At 41.8% G+C, this 20,246-nt stretch overlaps 1 protein-coding gene across 1 annotated transcript in view; it reads right to left on the bottom strand.

The window, feature by feature from the left end:
• Positions 1 to 18,314, bottom strand: part of KIAA1210 (KIAA1210 ortholog) — a 90,227-nt gene extending 71,913 nt beyond the window's left edge. The window contains exon 1 of the mRNA XM_077826971.1: positions 18,277 to 18,314. The gene's annotated coding sequence lies outside the window, so the exon portion shown is untranslated. The remainder of the gene's footprint in view (positions 1 to 18,276) is intronic.
• Positions 18,315 to 20,246: the final 1,932 nt, after the last annotated feature.

Genomic DNA, 20,246 nt, shown 5'->3' with positions numbered 1-20,246 from the left:
GCACCTAGAGACCCCCATATTAAGTTTTTCAGCTGTAGATATGAAAGCATTTTACAAATGCTGGTAAACATCATCATTCCTATTCTAAAATCGGGAAACTGAGGCACAGATAGGTTAAGTTACATGCCCAAGGCCACATGGCAAAAATCAGTGGCTGTGCTGAGGTTAGGGTACCCGACAATAAGTCAAGTGGTCTACCAATGGATCACTCACCCTCCAATAATTAAGCAAGCCTTAAAACACATGGAAGACACACAAAATCTCAGCACTTGGCCACATGGGAGCACTGTACTAGCCAAAACAACAGCAGCGTGCAGATCTCTGCAGTGTTGACAGGGTTTATGAAAGCTGGCGGGGGAAGTGGGGGTGCCCAGTTTTAGGGTTAAGACTCAAATCTGCATTTCCCCAAGGTTTGTGGGTTGGGTTTAGCTGCAGTGTTCCAGTCCAGGTTCATTTTAACTCCACTCGACTCTGAAGTACCTTGGCTTTGCTGACTCAAGCATAAACTTTCCCCATCATCTCAAGGTAGTTTGCATGCATTGTGTTTAATTGAAGTAACAGCTGACATGGCTCACATTCGCTGCTGCTGATCCTCTATGGCCTGACACCGAAGCATCACTCTGAGCCGGTGCCGAGCTGAGACGGACATTGGGCACCCAAATCTATCAGTGCATTGTTTCCCTGCTGCATGTGAAAGCAGAGCAAGGAGTCCAAGTGGCAAGTTGCTGAGTCATAGCTCATTTAAAGAGAGGTGTTGCCTCAGCACGGAGGAGCATCACTGGGGAATCAAAGGTAAAGTTTATTTAGGAATTTCTTAACTTCTGCACAAACCCACAGGGAATGAGGCAGGCATGTCCGGGCAGAGCCCAGTTACTCACCAGCCCATCTTTCTCATCTGAGATTACAGAGAAATGTCTTACATTAAAAAGTAATATCTGAAATCAGAGATTTTTTTCCAGACATCTGTATACATCAGTGTACACACAGTAGAAGCCTCTTCAAATTCAGAGATCATACAGCACCAGGAAATGCAATAGGGGAACCCAAAAAGAGCTAGACACACTGGCATAGTTCCACAGTCACGTCCCACCCAGTGCATCTGCCTACAGCAGAGGTGTTAGAAGCCGCAAATACAGCCAAGAATCAGAAATATGTTTCACATCCAACTTAAGTAGTGCATTTTTTTTGCAGCCCCTGGCAGCCAAGTCTCTATTGAGCCAGGATTTAAAAAAAAAAAAAAATCCTTCACATAGTTAGAACTTCTAAAAAAAAAAAAAAAAAAAAATCCACAAGAAGATATTCCAAACACAGCTGGACCACAACCATGTTTCACAACTGTTTTAAACATTGGGTTTTTTGTTTTTTTTTTTGGGGGGGGGGGTATTTTTTTTTTTCCTAGTACAGAGGGCCAAAATGTCACGTGAATTTTACATTGAGCAATTCTGGGGGAGGAATAGAAATCTTATAACAAACCAGCATTCATCCTCAGGGCTTAACATTTCTGCTTCTAAGTATATTTTAGGATCTCTGGAATGGCTTCTCATTAAAAGGGCAGACTTTTGGTCTCTCTCATTTTTAGCCTTAACCTCTCTTCTGCAAAGATCTGTGCAGGGTTTACCCATGTGATTGCCATAGGTAACCTATACAGTCCTTGGGGTGAATATTATTTACTAGCTAGTTCTTGCTCCCCCGTTGTATTTCCTCCCCAGTCAAGAAAAAATAAATCATATTGTGACTTTTTTCCTTTAAGTTTTGCTATTGTGAGACTACAGCAAAAAATGTTAGCAGCCATATATATGAAATCTATATGCATTTCTAATGTTTGCATCACCAGAATATCTGAGCACCAAACAAAACTTCACACTTCTATAACACCTTCCAACTAAGGATCTCAAAGTGCTTTATAAACTTCAGATCATTTAGCTCTATACCATCACCTTTTAGAGAGCTGCAAAAAATGAGGCACAAAAAAGTTTATGGCTTGGTTTTCAAAGTTGTTGAACATCTGCTGTTTCCATCAACTTCAACATCTCTGAAAAATCATAGTGACTTGCCAATGAGGCATTTATGGAAGAGCAAGGTCTTTTTTGAATCCAAGTCCCCAAGTCTCATCCTGTACCTTAACCACAAGGCAATCCAGCCTCCATGAATTGAGCATTATCATATTTTCTACTAGCAGAGGGGAGATCCTCCTCACACTCAGGCAGGATTTCACACTCTCTTGGTCTTACCAAAATATTTATTAAAATGTGACTTTCCAGTTGAGTTGCATATAGAATATCCTTTCCAATATAATGTAAGGAAACTTGTGTGGATCAAACCTTGGAAATCACTTTCTCCATAAATCATGCCACTATTCTCTTTGCATTTGCAGCCCGGATTGTTTAGCTGTATGTTCACAAAAACATGACTGAGGAAACATCTTCTTGAAGTAGGAACAGATCCAACAGCGAGATTCCCTTGCTGCCAAATGAGCTGGGCTTAGGCGTTTTCCGTGAAACCCCTTCATTACTACCGAGACTGCTGAGCAGGCATCACTTTTACAGGCTGCAGCATCAGAGCTTTAAAGAAACAGGACTGGAATAAAGTACAATGTTCTGGGGAAAAAAATAAACAAGAACAAGCAAGTGGAGATAAGAGGATTTCTGCCTTTCATAGTTTACACACTAGGACATCCATCTGTGCTTAATTTTAGAGAAAAAAAAAAAAACAGGATCAAATCCTGTCCCTGAAAATACAGAACTGAGTCTCTTAGACTGTATCTGCTCTTTATTCATGAGCCTGGGGAATTTTTTAAAATACTGACTTTGGAGTCTGTTGATCTAATTGCAGTCCTTTTTACTCTCTGTGCAAGATGTCTTTTCAGTTACTCCCCTGTTGCAGGAGTCTGTGTAAGACAAGCTCCTTCAATACCAAAGATATTTAAAAAGAAGAAAAAGGAAAATATTATTTGGTGCCAGGAGTTGATATTTCCAAGCATGAATCATCTTCTGTGGCTAGCTACAGAACATACCATAGAATACACTACTTATATCAAGGAATTTGAGATAAAGTTCAGTATGTCCTATCCAGATTATCACTGATTGTTAAAATATATTCGAGAACATACTGAATCTATCCTGTATATTCTGGGTCTTCTCAATGCATGAGCAGACAGACGTGAACTCTTCCTGGAGCATTTGGATTTAAAGGTCATGCCACGTGTCATTCAACAGGTAATTTCCCTTAGATTTGCAACCAGATCAGAGACATAGCTTTGGACCTCAGTGTAACACTGCATTAATCTCCATACAATATATGCGAGCATGTGTACTATATATAGTAGATTGATTAGGATTTTATTAATTTACAAGGATAAATGATGTAATATTCATTCATATATAAAAATGTGACTTATTTCTGGGGAAAATACCAAGGTCCTAATATGAGGAAATGCTACATTTCTGAAATCTGTTTTTCACAAAAAGATTGTAAATCCCAAAATGCAAGATTTTAATGGATCTTGATGAAAAGTGGATTTCTTTTTGAGACAGTGTAAGAGACTGGTATTTCCTGTAAAAATACGAGCACAGTCTCTATGTTATAGATTAGGAAATTATGGTTCTTTTGTTTGAAGATATATCAGGCAGAATCTGAACAAAGCAGCTTTATTTCTACACCTACAACACTGACTTAAGAAAATATGTTAAAAAACCACTAAGTTGTAACAACACGACTCTCTCTCCTTGGTGTCCAGTCAAACACAATTTAAGCCCATCTGCAAGAAAATGTGAGAACGCAATAGAGCAGTGGCATGGTCCAAATGCCTCTACCTGAGTGCTTTAGTGTAGATGTTTACTACAGCAACAGGAAGGGTTCTCCTGTCATCATAGGTAATGCACCTCCCCGAGAGGTGGTAGCTACATCAATGGAAGAATTCTTCTGTTGACCTCCTGCTGTCTACACTGGGGGTTAACCTGGCTCAACTCTGTTGGTAAGGGTGTGAATAAGGTAAGTTTTCTATGTACCCCTTTTTTCTCCATTGCACTTCTAGGGGCAGATCCAATGCCCACTGTGCGTTGGATCAGGCCCTGTATGCTACTAATGCCTGTGCAAGTATTAGCAATACCATAAAAGACCATTTCAGAGTAGCAGCCGTGTTAGTCTGTATCCGCAAAAAGAAAAGGAGGACTTGTGGCACCTTAGAGATTAACAAATTTATTTAAGCATAAGCTTTCATGAGCTATAGCTCACTTCATTGGACATCTAAGGTGCCACAAGTACTCCTTTTCTTTCTATAAAAGACCACGTGAAGTTTAATGGGCATGCTTCTCTCACAGTAGTTTCTGACCAATATAGCTCCTTTGGCTTCAGTAGAATTACTCTTGATTTGCACCAGTTTGAGTAAGAGGAGAATCCCCCTCACCCCTCATGTGTCTGGAATTTCCTTATAACCATCAACACCCTAGATATTAACTGGACTGAAGAAAAACAAATTCAAAGGTGAAGGTCATGTCTCAAGTAACACCTCGCTGGCCATTGATTTAAGCCATAATACAGGAAGACAGGGAAGTGCAATTCTGGGGAAAGGCTGTCTAACTCCAGTGCCTGAAAACACAAGGCTGAATATAAAGTGAGCATTGACTGCCTCAGAAGAGCAATAAGTTCCCAGAAAGTCTCCTCTGTCAGGCTTTATTGCACTGAGAAAAGGAAGGAAACAGAGAAGTAAAAATCACACCTTTGCATCTAGTTGAAATTGATATCAAATTAGTTGATGTTGGTCAATATCTTGTTTTCTTTATTTCACTTCTTCTAGACATGCTCAGAGATGTAGCATTTGGCCCATACTATAAATTGCAAAATAAAGTGTACAGGGTAATAATGGTACCTCACACTGATGCAGCATTTTATACCTTCAGAGTGTTTTACAAGCATTAATTTCTACAACCACCATGTGATATATATGGTTACTCCTTACCACTGTTACAGACGGGAAAACAGAGGAAAAATAATTCAGTGACTTTTCCAACATCTGTTTCAGGAAGGGAATGGTAAGGAATTCCCGATTTCCAGGTCTGTGCTCAGACCACAGCTGTCTCTCACCCTCCCCTTCCATTATGCCTACATCTATAAAAGCAATCAGTCAGAAAGGTATACGTACCACTGAGATGCTATAAAAATGAGTACTCTATAAATATGTAAGATAGAAAGATTTATGTCCATAAACCAGATCTTCAGCTGGTGAAAGTGTAATAATTTATTGAGTTGCTGCTCTGATGACTGGGAGATCGCTGAGTGATGTGCGATGTGGTAGCCCGTATCATAAGCGACGGACTACCACAAGGCTCTGTACTTGCGCCAACCCTTTTTAATATTTACATAAGTGACATGCCTCCAACTAAATCATGAAAATTTGGATAGGCAGATGATCTTGCCATGGCAATCCAAGCATCAAACCTCCAGGACATTGAAAAAGCATTCACTGAGGGCCTCCAAAATATGGAACAATATTTCCAGAAACGAAGGCTCAGACCAAACCCTGGAAAAACAATAGTAAGCGCATTTCATCTCGATGATAAGAGTGCCAAAACTGCACTGAAAGTTGCTTTCTGTGGTAAAAACGTGCAACACAATTACACTCCAACATATCTCAGAGTGAAACTCGACCGCACCCTCTCCTTCCACGATCATCTTGAGAAGGTAGCTGGAAAGATAAAAACAGGAGCCAACATAATCCAGAAACTAGCAGGTACGACCTGGGGTGTATCAGCATTGCAAACATCTGCAATAGCACTTGTATTTTCAGTAGCTGAATATTGTGCACTGGTATGGAGCAGATGCAGCCACACATGACTTGTGGATACCCAGCTAAATACAGTGATGTGCTGCATCGCAGGAACCCTTAAGTCGACTCCAACACCCTGGCTACCTGTCCTGTCTACTATTGCTCCCCCACCGATACGCCGAACTGCTGCAACATTCTGCAAAGCTCAGCCAACCTGTGAAAACAGAGGTCTTCCTATTCACCAAGGCCTTGACAACGCTCCCCCTCCCTGCAACATTGTAAGTCCCGCAAGCCTTTCTGGGAACATTTGTTTAGACTCATGCAATCAGGCTATGATCAGAACGAGGCTTGGAAAGCAGATTAGGCTAAACAAAAAACTTAAAAAAATAAGCACCTTGTGCCAGATCCCATGCAGAAGGTTTCTGGGTTTGACCTTCCACAGTCATCTTGGTCAACTTGGAACTGAATTCGAACCAGCCATGGTAGATGCAGGTATATAATGTACAAATGGAAAATCAAGGACTCCGCGGCATGGCTACCTACTGCCCAGCTTATAAATAAGAAGGAGGCATTTACTGCAATAAATCCTGCTACTCCTGATGTGGCCATTTGGCTCAATCAACTTCAGGTGAAATTGCAGTTGATTCTCTACACCAGCCATATGAAAGAAGAACTGTGATAGCACCAATGAAGTCAACCAAACTGCCGAGTTAAATTAGACTCAATGAAGCTTCACCAATTTGCTTCATCTGAGCATGTGTCCCCTTGAGTCAAGAGTTCTGAAATCATTATATAACAAAACATACCTTGTACAGAAGCAACTTCATGCCAGTTCTCACACAGCAGCACACTGGACTAGTCAGATTCCATTTCTGGGAATCCGTAAAGATCAGCAGTTTGTTCCCAACCATCTCTTAAATATGTTGGCATTGTTCCCACAGAAAAGGGAAGACAAAATAATCTACTATATTTCCAATTGCAGGAAAGATACAAACTTCAGCAGCATTTTAAAGCCTAGAACTATTTAGCAAATTTGGACACCTATTCAGCGAGCAGTACCCCCTGATTTCAATAGGGCTACACATGTTGGAGCTAAGCATGTGGTTAAGTACCTTGCTGAAATGAGATCCTCGCTACTGATCAGAGAAGTTGTGTTACATGTAAAGGATTTCAATCAAAATCACTCTAATTAGGTGCCCATTGCTTTTAGTATCTCAGTTGTCTTAATGTGGGGCTTAATTGATGCTTAGAGCCTTGCTCAAGCTCTCTTGGAGTGAATTTCACCCTGCATGCACAGGAATCAGCTTAACTTTGTTAGTCCTGGTAATATGATTAACTTTTGATGCAGATACACTGATTTTAGCTACAGATTCTTTTCTGCTACTAGATTTAATAAAGTAACTTCCATACAGAGAGATACCAGTCAACTATAAACTTAGAGTAACAGGAAAATAAGAACAAGAGGAGTTTTTAGTGTCATCATATTTAACTAGAGAGTTTTCCTCTATCTCCTTCAGGTTATTAGCTCCCATTAAAGCAGGTAGGCCCAGATTCTCTCTCACAAGAAGTTTCCATTTGGTGCAGTGAGAGAGGGGATCATATTCTCAAGGCAAATCTTTCCTGCATTGGTTAGAGTAGCCTGGGAGCTGTTGTAATTTGTGCCAGCTGGCAATGGTCCCCGAGGAACTATATACCACCTGGGGATAAGCCAGAGCAAAGTACTGATACCATTACTTGGAGGCCAGGTGTGGGGAGTGGTGCAAGAACCAGGTGTACTGGTTCTGCCCCCAGCTGAGAGTTCCCCCCACACCAGGAAAATTCTTAGACAGTCCTTAATGTTTTAAAGGCCTTTAACATATCATTTGAATTCCAGGCCCTTCTAGTATTTTAAAGCAACCAAAAGATACAACTGCTGAGTTAAATTATGGAAGGACTTTTATTGTTTGTTACCTTCGGTATCACAATATTCTATATTGTATTCTTTGCACATAATGGGTAAGGGTCAAGATTTCACTGAGACAAATGAAACTAAGTATTAAAATTAATGAGTCTTTTGGAGCAGCAACAGTACCAGCCTTTTCCCAGGACTGTGCACAGTATTGTCACTATGAATTGATAGATTATTGCAAAATATAACAGAAAACATTATTACAGTCGCCCCAGGGAAATACAATGGAAGAGTGTTACGGACTAACAACGCTGCACACCACGTAAAATGACAACATGGTCTGAGTTCTTACAAAGCTAAAGTTTGATTCCACTCTGAAAAAGCCACCCTGCTAAAGTGTTAAAAGTTGCAGTATTTGTCTTTCTAATTAACTCTCTCTATATGTAAAAATGCTTTCCTGCCTATCTGCTAGCCCTGTTAACTGAAAGTCAAACTGAGATTTTTCTGATAGCAGAAGTAAAAAGTCAGCATATATGACTCTTATACACAGAGGGGTGAGATCTGGTGAGTGAGAGTATGCTGTTTTTCATTAGTCACTTTTCTAACCCCACTCACATGCACAAAAGTGGGTGTGGTATAACTTCTAATGTAGATTCTTTAGACCCATTACTATAGCAATAGCAGGCTTGCTCTCCTTCTGTCTCATCATCTCTGGATTTGTGCTGGAAATGGCCTAACCTGACGATTACTTTAGATAAGCTATTACCAGCAGGACAGTGGGGTGGGAGGAGGTATTGTTTCATATTCTCTGTGTATATATAAAGTCTGCTGCAGTTTCCACGGTATGCATCTGATGAAGTGAGCTGTAGCTCACGAAAGCTCATGCTCAAATAAATTGGTTAGTCTCTAAGGTGCCACAAGTACTCCTTTTCTTTTTGCGAATACAGACTAACACGGCTGTTACTCTGAAACCTCTCTAATTAAGATGGTTGTTACATTGCTTATATTTTGATATTATCTTTTTAATTAGATTAACTTAATTCTACAGACTTGACAAATCAGCTAAAGCAAGAATTTCAGAGATAAAACTCAGATTTCCCTTGCTTTAAGCTGATTTACAATAAGAACCTTAACATTTTTAATGTATTTTCTTCCCTAATAAGCTATTGTTCTTAATTATTGAAGAACCCACTAGCCAGCAGCCTTGGGGGGGTCTAACATTCATTAAATCCACTCTTCAGTCATCACAATGGTAAGGTAAGAAAGCACAAAAGATGAATTCCAACAAAGGAAATTGGTACTGAAACATAAACCCTTAAAGAAACATATGCTGGCAGTTAGTAATACATGTATAAATGGTTTAACATTCCTCCACTTCTTGTATAATTATTGTTCCTATACTGAAGAAACACAGAGGTGAGGAAGAACACGGTGCAGTTGGCCAAGGTGTTGTGCTGAGATTTTGAATTCCAGTCTCTAATGTTGAGTTGCTATGTCATTTTCAAAAAGAAGGACCAGACACTGGGGGCAGTTATAGGGGGCAGACTTTAAAGCCCAGGTGCAGAGCGGAAGTCTGTAGACAAGGTCTTTCTTAACTCTTTTGAAGTCAATGTCTGGAGGATGTTTACAAAGGGCTTTCATAAGTGCTGTCATAAGGCAGTTACTATGTAGTATCTTCTGTTGATCTTATTAACCTTCTGTTGACCTAATGCAGTGGCTCTCAACCTTTCCAACCTACTGTACCCCTTTCAGGAGTCTGATTTGTCTTCTGTACACTTAACTTAGAAATTACTTGCTTACAAACTCAGACATAAAAACACAAAAGTGTCACAGCATACTATTACTGAAAAATTACTTACTTTCTCATTACCACCATATAATTATAAATCAATTGGAAGGTACATATTGTACTTACATTTCAGTGTATATAGAGCAGTATAAACAAATAATTGACCGTATGACATTTTAGTTTGTACTGACTTCACTAGTGCTTTTTAAGTAACCTGTGGTAAAATTAGGTAAATAGCTAGATGAGTTGATGTACTCCCTGGAAGACCTTAGCGTACCACCATGGGTACACGTGGAGAACCACTGACCTAATGGACAGGAGGTTTTTCATATCCCACTCTCTGTATATCATGGTTCCATCTCTTTTTTTTAAACTGAGATTTGAAGGATAAGCTAGACAAATCCAGTGTCCCATGTGGTGCCCTAACCTGTTAAATCAATTCATGCCAGACTTGAATATAACATGTACTGTAGCTGGAGAACCAAGAATGAAATCAAGAAAGCACCATTCACTCCCCAGTTTGGTACATGTTCCTGGATAATTATATTCATAACTTTGCACTACTAGAGCTTCTTTAAAAGGAGACTCTCAGAGCACTTCACAATCACCCAGAAGAAGAGCTCTGTGTAGCTTGAAAGCTTGTCTCTTTCACCAACAGAAGTTGGGCCAGTAAAAGATATTATCTCACCCACCTTGTCCCTCTAATATCCTGGGATCAACACAGCTACAACGATGATACTGAACCCCTTCTCCCAGGAAGGTAGGGGAGCCTACCCCCAAAAAAAACAATGAGATGTGGGCATGGGGTAGGATCTGACTTGGGAATACCTAACACCTGCCTCTACTTTGAAAAGGTCAAAGTGCTTATTAAAAACAGGGGTGGGAGAATATGTCCCCCTTAAGCCTCTCAGGCAGTGGGATGCCTCTGGGCTTACAGATGGGTATTCTAAGGGGACCTGGCAAAGCTTTGCAAACAGATGGTTTATTCACTGAACAACATTATTTTTAAGAAGTCAAAACACTTTAATTCAGCCTTTTCTAAATGAAACATTTCAACTTTCTTTTCAAATTGCAGAGTTACGTTAGAAAATTGCCTAGATGTATTTAAACAACAAAAAAGAAAAAAAAAACTGGAAACTAAATTAAACTCAATATCTTTTCAGCCAAACAAAACGTTTTCATTTTGGGTAGAACTAAAAATTTTGTTTGGGATGGAAGCAATTCTTTTCTGTTTTTTTATTTCAGTGAGAAAAGCCAAAAATATTCCATTTCCTACAACTAATTTTTCCCCCGGTTTAGTTTGGCTAACAAATTGAAAAATCATTCTTCACTCAGCTCTAATCCTGAGTCACAGAGGTAAAACTCCCACTGACTTTGTAATTAAATGCTAAACTGTATGATACTGTTCAGCAGCTACCTGGTGCTCTGTGTGTAATTTACCTTATCTGAGACCAGATCAGCCATACCTGGGCAGTGCATTAAAGGATCTTAGAGTGAACATCTCATGCATCTTTCTGGAATGGAAGCTCTGTGGGGAGTCCACATCTGGGACAGAGCCTGACCTGCAATCTACTAGGTACAATCAGCACCTGACCGACGTCACTGGGAAAAGTAGCAGGCCCTGTGTGATTTGCTTCAAGTCACACAGGAAGTCAGCAGCAGGGCTGGGAAAAGAGACCAGATTGCTTGACTCCTAGCCCCATGGTGTAACACTGGACAAAGCTCCTTACTTACACAGAAGGGGCTGCATCTAACTCTCTTAGGGAAGCTGAAAGTGTTTTAAAAGCAGCCTAGTCATTCAATAGAGCACAAACTGGTAAAATAAATGAGGGCAGAGTTAGTCAACAGGATTAACCCCTTCACTGCTAGCAGGGGTCACTTAAATCAATGGAACATCAGGACATTCTTCTAAAGGACAACTGCAGTGGAAAAACTGATTTTATGGAGATAGTCTACTTTCAACCAATGCTATGTCAACTTTTCCAGCAAACACAGGCAATAATATCGAACCAACTCCTATGAATTATGGTAGCCTCCATTTATTAGTAAATTTTAATCAAACTGAAATGAGATATATATTGCAGTAGAGAGAAATAATTAATAGATCCAGATATGCAAATCTGGTAGTTACAGAAAATGGCTTTGTGAGAGCAGTGCTTGTTGTATAACTCAACAGTAAATAGCCCAGATGAGATCAGCTGTGGGGGTGGGGTCAAAGCCATCAGAAAAATAAACCCACCTGCACTAGCTTCCATTTTTCTTTTGAAGGGTTAAGAAGCTTCTTATAAAGAGGCTGTGAAATTAGCTCCATGTTATTGTAAACTGCCAAAGCACTAGGGAGCACTACTGCCAACCCTAAACCTTTAAAAATCATGAATTAGGCTTCAATAAAATTATGAGATTAAAACAACTCATGATTTTTAAACCAAAAAATAATATTGGGGGTGATATTTGTCTTCTAGTTTCTGAGCCCTTGGGAGGGTACGTTCAGTTCAGATTTTCAAGTCTTTCTCCACAAAGGTAGAAACTTAGATATTTTTGTTTTTAATGAAAGCTCTGATTGTCACATAATCCCTTGACTCCAAGAGCTGAGGCTTTAAGAAAAACACCAATTATCATGAGACAAGTGATAACACTGTAGGCATTGGCAACACTGAGTAATATTGTTTAAAATGGTTCCTGTTATTGGAGTTAATTACATATCTCATCTGCAGCTATGTGAGGAGGTATTTTCCAGTTGTAACCTGTAGCACTCATTCTATTGCATATACAAGTTATCAGCAAAAGGTGTGGCGATAAACCTTCCCAGATCAAGACAAATTTATTTGTCTCTCTGTTTAAATTGCACTGTAGATTGGTCTTAAATAAGACACAGTAACTTGTTAGAGTCTTATTGGAAAAACTGCTTTCCAATTAAAACAGATGGTAAGTAACAAGCCCTTATGCAAATTGTTCTAATTACTTTTGAAGTCACTGATCAGTTTCAAATGAGGTCTATGCTTGTGTCATTGGCATTGCTTTTGAAAATTATTTCAGATTTAACAACTGTGTGCACGCATGATTCAGGATAACACTGGTGGCCCACTGTGCACGATAGGGTGTATAACGTGGACGCTGGTCACACTCCTATGTTTGAGTTGTCATTACACAGCTTGATGTTCACATTATATAACTACAGATTTTGAAACCAACCACATGGTAAACACAGGCTGTAGTATAAAGCCAAAGATTAATGAAAATCCTCAGAAAAACACTCGCTGGGCCTCTGTTCATTTTCTTTAGTTTCATTTTAAAACTATTTTAAAATGATTCAGCAATACGGATGAAAAATCCTGACCGGAAGGCTTAGAGGAATTACAGCTAAGATTATGCAGTATTGATTATAGACGCAAGAATGTTTATTTGTTAGCACCAAACATATTAGACTTTCTCCCATAGAAACCATCCAGAATAATCATGTAATGAGAATGAGACAAATACTGTTCAGTGCATCTTCATTTTCTCCATTGTTCAGAATTAAGTAACATTCTAACCCTTTCTTCAACAGTTATTCATGATCTTGACATTTTCATCTGTCAGCATCATCTAATTGCGAAACATTCCAAATAAGCGGACTTTTCTTGTATCACTAACAAGGGTTCTGAATGCAGGATCATTCTTCATTTCTTTCCTCCCTGTCTCCCCACCCTCTTCTTGGTAAATGAAAAGGCTAAACAGCCCTTTGGTAGGTATATTTTGTCTGCAGCAAATATACCAACTGATAAATTAAGACAAATTTGGAGAACAGACAAACATTAATTTTGAATCTGAAGTCTGTGGTAATATTTGCACTAGCACTAGTAAATCTTCTGAAGTCCTGAGGCTTACACTAAGACAGCAAAATTAATTTATCATGACTACTGGATCCCAGAGAGACTGGGAAGAGTGGATATTGATTGCACAATATGTGGCAATGGCTAAAAAGACTGTATTATAGGTCCCAAATTACAAGTAATGTTTGTGTAATCAAATCTGCACTGGGCATCTAGGAATCTTAGACATTTGGTTTTAACAAAATTTCACTGAGCATTAGAATGAAAACTCAAGCAAACAACAGTGGAGAAAAACATCTCATTTTCAACCCGTATAGTGATAAACACATGAAGATATTTAGTCTCTGCTGCTGGAGCATCTAATTAAAATTTAGTTACATAGTGAAAATCAGAGTGCAATCTGCACTGTACTGTTAATATATATGTATTGTACATACATTTACATTATGCATATATAAAGCCCAAGTTAAGGAGGTGCTGAGCAACTCCCACCTAAGTAAATAAGGTGGGAGTTGCTCAGCACCTAAGTAAATAAGAATTGAGGGCACAATTGAGGGCTAAAGAGTTATGGCTTCGAATCCTACACCAGGATTTAACTTCATACCCAGTCTGTGAGGATGTGGTCTTTTTGATCAAATATTTAGGGGCTCAATCTTGCAAAGAGCTGAGGACTCTGACCTGATGTTGCACAGCATTGAACATGTACTTAACTTTAGGCATATGAGCAATTTCATTGACGTCAATGGAACTACTCATGTACTCAGCACCTTTCAGGCTCAAGCCCAAAGTAAGGTATTTGGTTCAACAATAGTCCCAACAGTGCACATTGTATAGTGTTATGCAAAAAATAATAATAATAATAATAATCAAGCAGCATCTTGCTGACAGAAACACCCACTCACAGAAAGTGGTTTCAGTCATGTGTGACCATTTGTTTTTCATTGTATTAATTTTGCAGCAATATAGCACCTATATATCCACATTTCCTATAATATAACACGTCACCTGCATGTATACAAAGGTATTATTACATGCTTTTCAGGGGGGGCTGCTGCAGTGGAGAGAGTGGAAATCATGAGTATCTGAAGCTGGCCCTGCAAATATCAGAAAAGCAATTTTAATGCTTTAAATGGCATTACTTAAAAGCCCCCTCTAGCAGAACCTGCTGCTTCTAAGGCATGCAAACTATAGAAGCTTCACATGCCAAGGCGATAGCAGGCAGATATCAAAGATCAAAAAGAAAGCCACAAAAGCCACAGCAGGGGACTGCAAGGCTGCCCAGGGGGAGCAGTTTATGTAAATGAGTTTCCTCCCTCCCACAGTTCAAAGCTGTGTACCACCTTCAAAACTAATAAGGCCCCAGTTCTGCAGTGAGCTAATGCAGAGCTCCATTGTCATCATGGCACTCCATGTGAGTATACAGGGGTTCACCCACACCCAGGTCTTAACAAGATCAGCACCTAAGCAACATTGGGGCTCATCAGAATGGCTGTCAGGGCTGTTGCACTTCTTCAAGGCCTATCTTTAAGGAAAATGGTGTGACTACACAGGATTACGTAGAGGGAATGATTTGTTGGGTGAAGTAGGGCCATACTGAGGAAGACTGTGTGCACCTTGCTACCCAGGTACATGCACATGGTGCATGTGTAGGGCATGCTCCTAAGAAATCTGTCTCACATGAGTAATTCTTATTCACACAAGCATTCCCAATTGAAATCAATAAAACTATTTGCATGAATAAGGACTAACTCACAGGATGGGTGGTTAGCAAGGAGCAAGCTCTTAAACTGGGGATCGCATCAGAAAAGTGATGCTTAAACAAATGGCACAGTAGATGTGGTTCCCTAGCACTTGTGATTACAGATCATTTGTTCAGTTTACAAGCTGAGAGGATTTTTCTTAACGTCTGTGTGGCAAACCCATCCTGAGACCTGAAAGTCAAGTTGGGTTCCTTCAGTGTATTATAGCACAGTATTAAAGATTACACACTTGGGATTTAATGGACAATATTATTGATGATGCATGAGGCAGAATAAAATCCAGCTCATTCCCCAGTAAGCATGTTGGCCCTGTGGGGCTAACATAAGTTAAACACTGGTTTAGAGCATAAAGTACAAAGAGCTGACTCAAAGACACATGAAACAATATTCTGAGAAAGATGGTGCCAGTTTTACATATGATAAAACCTCAGTAATTCACATGAATGACAGGAAAACACTAACCAATACAATACATGAGCAATGAATATAACCAAGGATGTACTTTATTTATTTGACAAAATGTCATTTAATTTTAATTATTTATTTTACTTCATCACATTTAAACATTAGTGTTCTGTGGTATAAATTAACAAAGTAAAATTTTAGTAGAACAGGCTTAATAGAAGTCTCACTACAGTGGCCTACTGTTAAATCTTTGCTAAGAAGTGGGTAGAGCAAACCCACCAATTTCCTTGTGTGGGCTGTAAGACTGTCTGATTTCATGTGGGTATTATAAGGTGTGCATCGATGAACCCATTTTGGTGTTCACTTATGGGCCTGATATTGCAGCTATTCTGTACATACTGCATAATTGGGCTCTGAATCAGTAAGGAAAGTAACATACCACACATGCAAGTTAAGTGTGATATGCATAGATGCAACTTCCGCAATATCACTCATCAAGACTTTTTATTATTTCTTTAACTTTTTTTCCTTTGAATTTAGTAAAATGCTAATTTTTCCCTAAATACTATGGATATGTCAACTTTAGATCCAAACTCTGGCCCCAATTCTGCAGACACTTCTGTCTGAAAGTAACTTGGCACATGTGAGTAATTCCATTGACTTCAATTGACTACTCTCCTATGTAAAATTAAGCACATGCATAAGTGTGTGCAGGGATGTGGCCTACAGACAACTTAATAGTGGCTAGAAAGAACTGTACTAGAATCATAAAAAGAAAAGGAGGACTTGTGGCACCTTAGAGATTAACCAATTTATTTGAGCATAAGCTTTCGTGAGCTACAGCATCCGATGAAGTGAGCTGTAGCTCACGAAAGCTTATGCTCAAATAAATTGGTCAATCTCTAAGGTGCCACAAGTACTCCTTTTCTTTTTGCAAATACAGACTAACACAGCTGCTACTCTGAAACTAGAATCATAGAATATCAGGGTTGGAAGGGACCTCAGGAGGTCATCCCAGTCCAACCCCCTGCTCAAAGCAGGACCAAACCCCAACTAAATCATCCCAGCCAGGGCTTTGTCAAGCCTGACCTTAAAAACTTCTAAGGAAGGAGATTCCACCACCTCCCTAGGTGACACATTCCAGTGCTTTACCACCCTCCTAGTTAAAAAGTTTTTCCTAATATCCAACCTAAACCTCCCCCACTGCAACTTGAGACCATTACTCCTCGTTCTGTCATCTGCTACCACTGAGAACAGTCTAGATCCATCCTCTTTGGAACCCCCTTTCAGGTAGTTGAAAGCAGCTATCAAATCCCCCCTCATTCTTCTCTTCTGCAGACTAAACAATCCCAGTTCCCTCAGCCTCTCCTCATAAGTCACGTGTTCCAGTCCCCTAATCATTTTTGTTGCCCTCCGCTGGACGTTTTCCAATTTTTCCACATCTTTCTTGTAGTGTGGGGCCCAAAACTGGACACAGTACTCCAGATGAGGCCTCACCAATGTCGATTAGAGAGGAATGATCACATCTCTCGATCTGCTTGCAATACCCCTACTTATACATCCCAAAATGCCATTGGCCTTCTTGGCAACAAGGGCACACTGTTGACTCATATACAGCTTCTCGTCCACTGTAACCCCTAGGTCTTTTCTGCAGAACTGCTGCCTAGCCATTCGGTCCCTAGTCTGTAGCGGTGCATGGGCTTCTTATGTCCTAAGTGCAGGACTCTGCACTTGTCCTTGTTGAACCTCATCAGATTTCTTTTGGCCCAATCCTCTAATTTGTGTAGGTCCCTCTGTATCCTATCCCTGCCCTCCAGTGTATCTACCTCTCCTCCCAGTTTAGTGTCATCTGCAAAGTTGCCCAGGGTGCAATCCAGGCTATCCTCCAGATCGTTAATGACGATATTGAACAAAACCAGCCCGAGGACCAACCCTATAATAAAGGCATAGCCATACATTGGACCAGGAGGGCTAGAGAGGGAAATGAGTGCTAGTCAGCTAGAATATCAGGAACTTTTTTCTCCATTGTTCTCTGCTCCTTTGGTTTGAGTATTTAGGTTTGTTGTCCTCTGGCAGCTTGTTACTGAACAGATTTGCTGAGCCTGTACCATGGGTTTCAGATGGCTAAAGATGTTCCTTGGCTCAAACAAAGGGTGCTTTAAAATTAGGAGTATCCCGCGGAGAGGAGCAGTGGGATGCACTCACACACACTCAGCTCTACCAGGAAATCAGAGGGCGGATGGTACCGAGCCTTTCGGTGTCAGTGGCCTCCAGCTCTAATCTCTCCGCCTCCCTAGACACTTAAAATAGACATACGGAGCCTTTTGACATCCTGAGCACTGGCAGCACCGGCTGCATTAACCCTGGCAGCAAAGATTAAATACAAAAGGCACCGGGGTGAGGAAAGAACCAGCGACCCAGCTGGCAACGGGGAGTCCACCGTGCCCCTCACAGGCTCACCCCAGCGCCTGCCTCCGCCCCCCCGAACTGGGGGACCCCCATTCCCAATGCCCCCCCTCGGCTCCCAAGCCCCCACCTGGGGGCTGTACACGCGCCGAGCTCCTCACCTCTGGCCTGGCGAGGGGCCCCCCCAAGACCCGACCTGAAGCCGGCACAGGCTCCGAGGCGCCGGCCTCTCCCCCGGGTGCAGGGTCCCTGGGTGGGAGCGCCCGGCTCCCCCCAGCACCGCACCCCGAAGCCGGGGGCAGAGCGCAGGCTGGGGCACGGTCCCTCCGCAGGGCTCCTGCGCTCAGCCCCTACCCCAGCAGGAGAGCGCCCCGCACGGGGCTTGGCATCCCGGCCAGCCCGGCTTCCCCCCCCGCCGCCCGCGCCCGCTGGGACCCGCAGCCCCTACTCACAGGCGGGGACCCTAGGCGCGTCCGGCGCTTCCTTCTGCCGGGGCTCCGTGCGCTCCGCGCCGCCGGAGCGGCCAGTCGCCGCCCAGTGCCCTCCCCAGCCTAGCGGGCGGGGCAGCGTCTGGAGAGCGGACTGCTGTCGGGAAGATCCCCGGACAGGCCCATGTGCAGAGCCGGGCGCTTCCCCAAGGTGGCTCCCAGCTCCGGGTGGAGTCAAGTTCTGCGAGGCCCGATTCCGTCCGGCCCCCCATTGCCTGCAGCCCTGCGCTCCACCCCAGCCTTGCTTCCAATCCCCGATGGCTCCAGCCCCTGGCTCTGAATCCTTCCCTCTCTCCAGCAACAGCCCTCGGGCAGGGGCCCTGGATAGGGTATTTATTATTTCCCCCCTTTCACCAGTGGGGTAACACTGGAGCACAGAGAAGTGAATGACTGTCGCAGGGACACCAGGAGTGATGGGGGGCTGGAGGGGCTAAAATCCATGGGTCCTGATTCCCAGGCCACTGATCTGACCAGTAGAACCTGAAACCCTGCAAAACTGCCAATGAGGTGAGAAAAGCGAACAGGAATCCCACCCCCAGGTACTTCTGAGAGCTGGGTTATACAGGTTTGCTTGTTTTGAGTGGGACTTGCAGCTTGATGGGTGTTGATTAGTCTCAGCAAATGAAAGAACACATTTTAAGAGGTGGTGGGAAAAGTCCTCTCAAGCAATAAGCTGTGAGCTCCTTGGAAGCATGCAATAATTTCATGTCTATAGTGCATGTCATCCAGAATGTCTCCCACAAATTTTGATATATAGATATCAGCAGTTGAAATGCAGCCACTTCTGGGGTGGTGGTTAGCAAACTGGTGGACAACTGGAGCACAAAAAACAATGTACAACAGCAGGGGGTGTGTGCGCAATTTTGCCTAAGAACACACGGAAAAGCCCCTCTGACCAATAATGCCATGGGATCTTTCATGCTTACCCAGAAACTTGATTTTAAACACCTACCCAAAAGCCCTACACACTCCATGGAACTCAGTGTTGCTTGGGACCTTAAGCAAAGGTCCTGAGTAGGGGTTCTTTCTGAATTCTTCACTTTGCAAATGTACAATAACCTCCCTCTTTTAATAACTTTTCCTGTGTTTGTCACCTCACCTGGAGCATGTGTGTCCTTGGGATAATATAAACTTGAGATCTTGATTCTTATATGTACTGTTTCACCATGTGGTACAATAACTATTTTGAAGAACTCTAGCAAGGAACTTGAAATTAAAGGCCTGAACCCACAAGTGCTTTTATATAGAATAACTTGGCCACATCAACTTCATCTGTGCTCTTTGGGCCCTGTTGTCAATTTTGATGGCTTGATACTCGAGTGTGATGTGAGCTCGTTTTCTCTCTTTTTCAGGCTAGGCTTTCCAGAGGGTTGATTTGTTTTAACTTGGTTTAATCTGTTAATCTAGTGGCTGTGGTAGCACCATTAGAGTGAAGTTTGAGAAGAGCTTACTTTTTAACAGCTGTTTTTTCTGAGTGCTCTAAAATCCAAATATATAGTCAGGCCAGGTCTACACTACAGACCTATATTGGTAGAACAACATCACCCGGGTGTGTGAAAAATCCAGCCCCTGCGCTATGTAGTTATATTAACCTAACCCCCCATGTAGACAGTGCTGTGTCGAGGAGAGAGCATCTCCCCTTGACATAGCTACTGCCCCTCAGGGAGGTGGATTAACTATGCCCACCTGACGGGAGAAGTTCTTCCATCAGCGTAGTAGCATCTTCACTGATAGGTGCACCGTTGTAGCACTGTGCATGAAGACAAGCTCTCAGATTGTTTTTAGAATTGCTGTGCCTCACTGGGGTTCAGGGTAGAGTTATTAGTTCATATTTGAGGTCAGTGGAGCAAGGAGTTCCCAAGATACAGTGCCACTAAAATAAAGCAAAACCAAAGGATTAGAAAAGGAAATATGTTGCCCCCAAAACATTTTAA

This window comes from Eretmochelys imbricata, chromosome 9 (assembly GCF_965152235.1).
Source record: "Eretmochelys imbricata isolate rEreImb1 chromosome 9, rEreImb1.hap1, whole genome shotgun sequence".
NCBI classification, from domain to species: Eukaryota; Metazoa; Chordata; order Testudines; family Cheloniidae; genus Eretmochelys; species Eretmochelys imbricata.
This window is presented reverse-complemented; position numbering and strand designations above follow the sequence as displayed.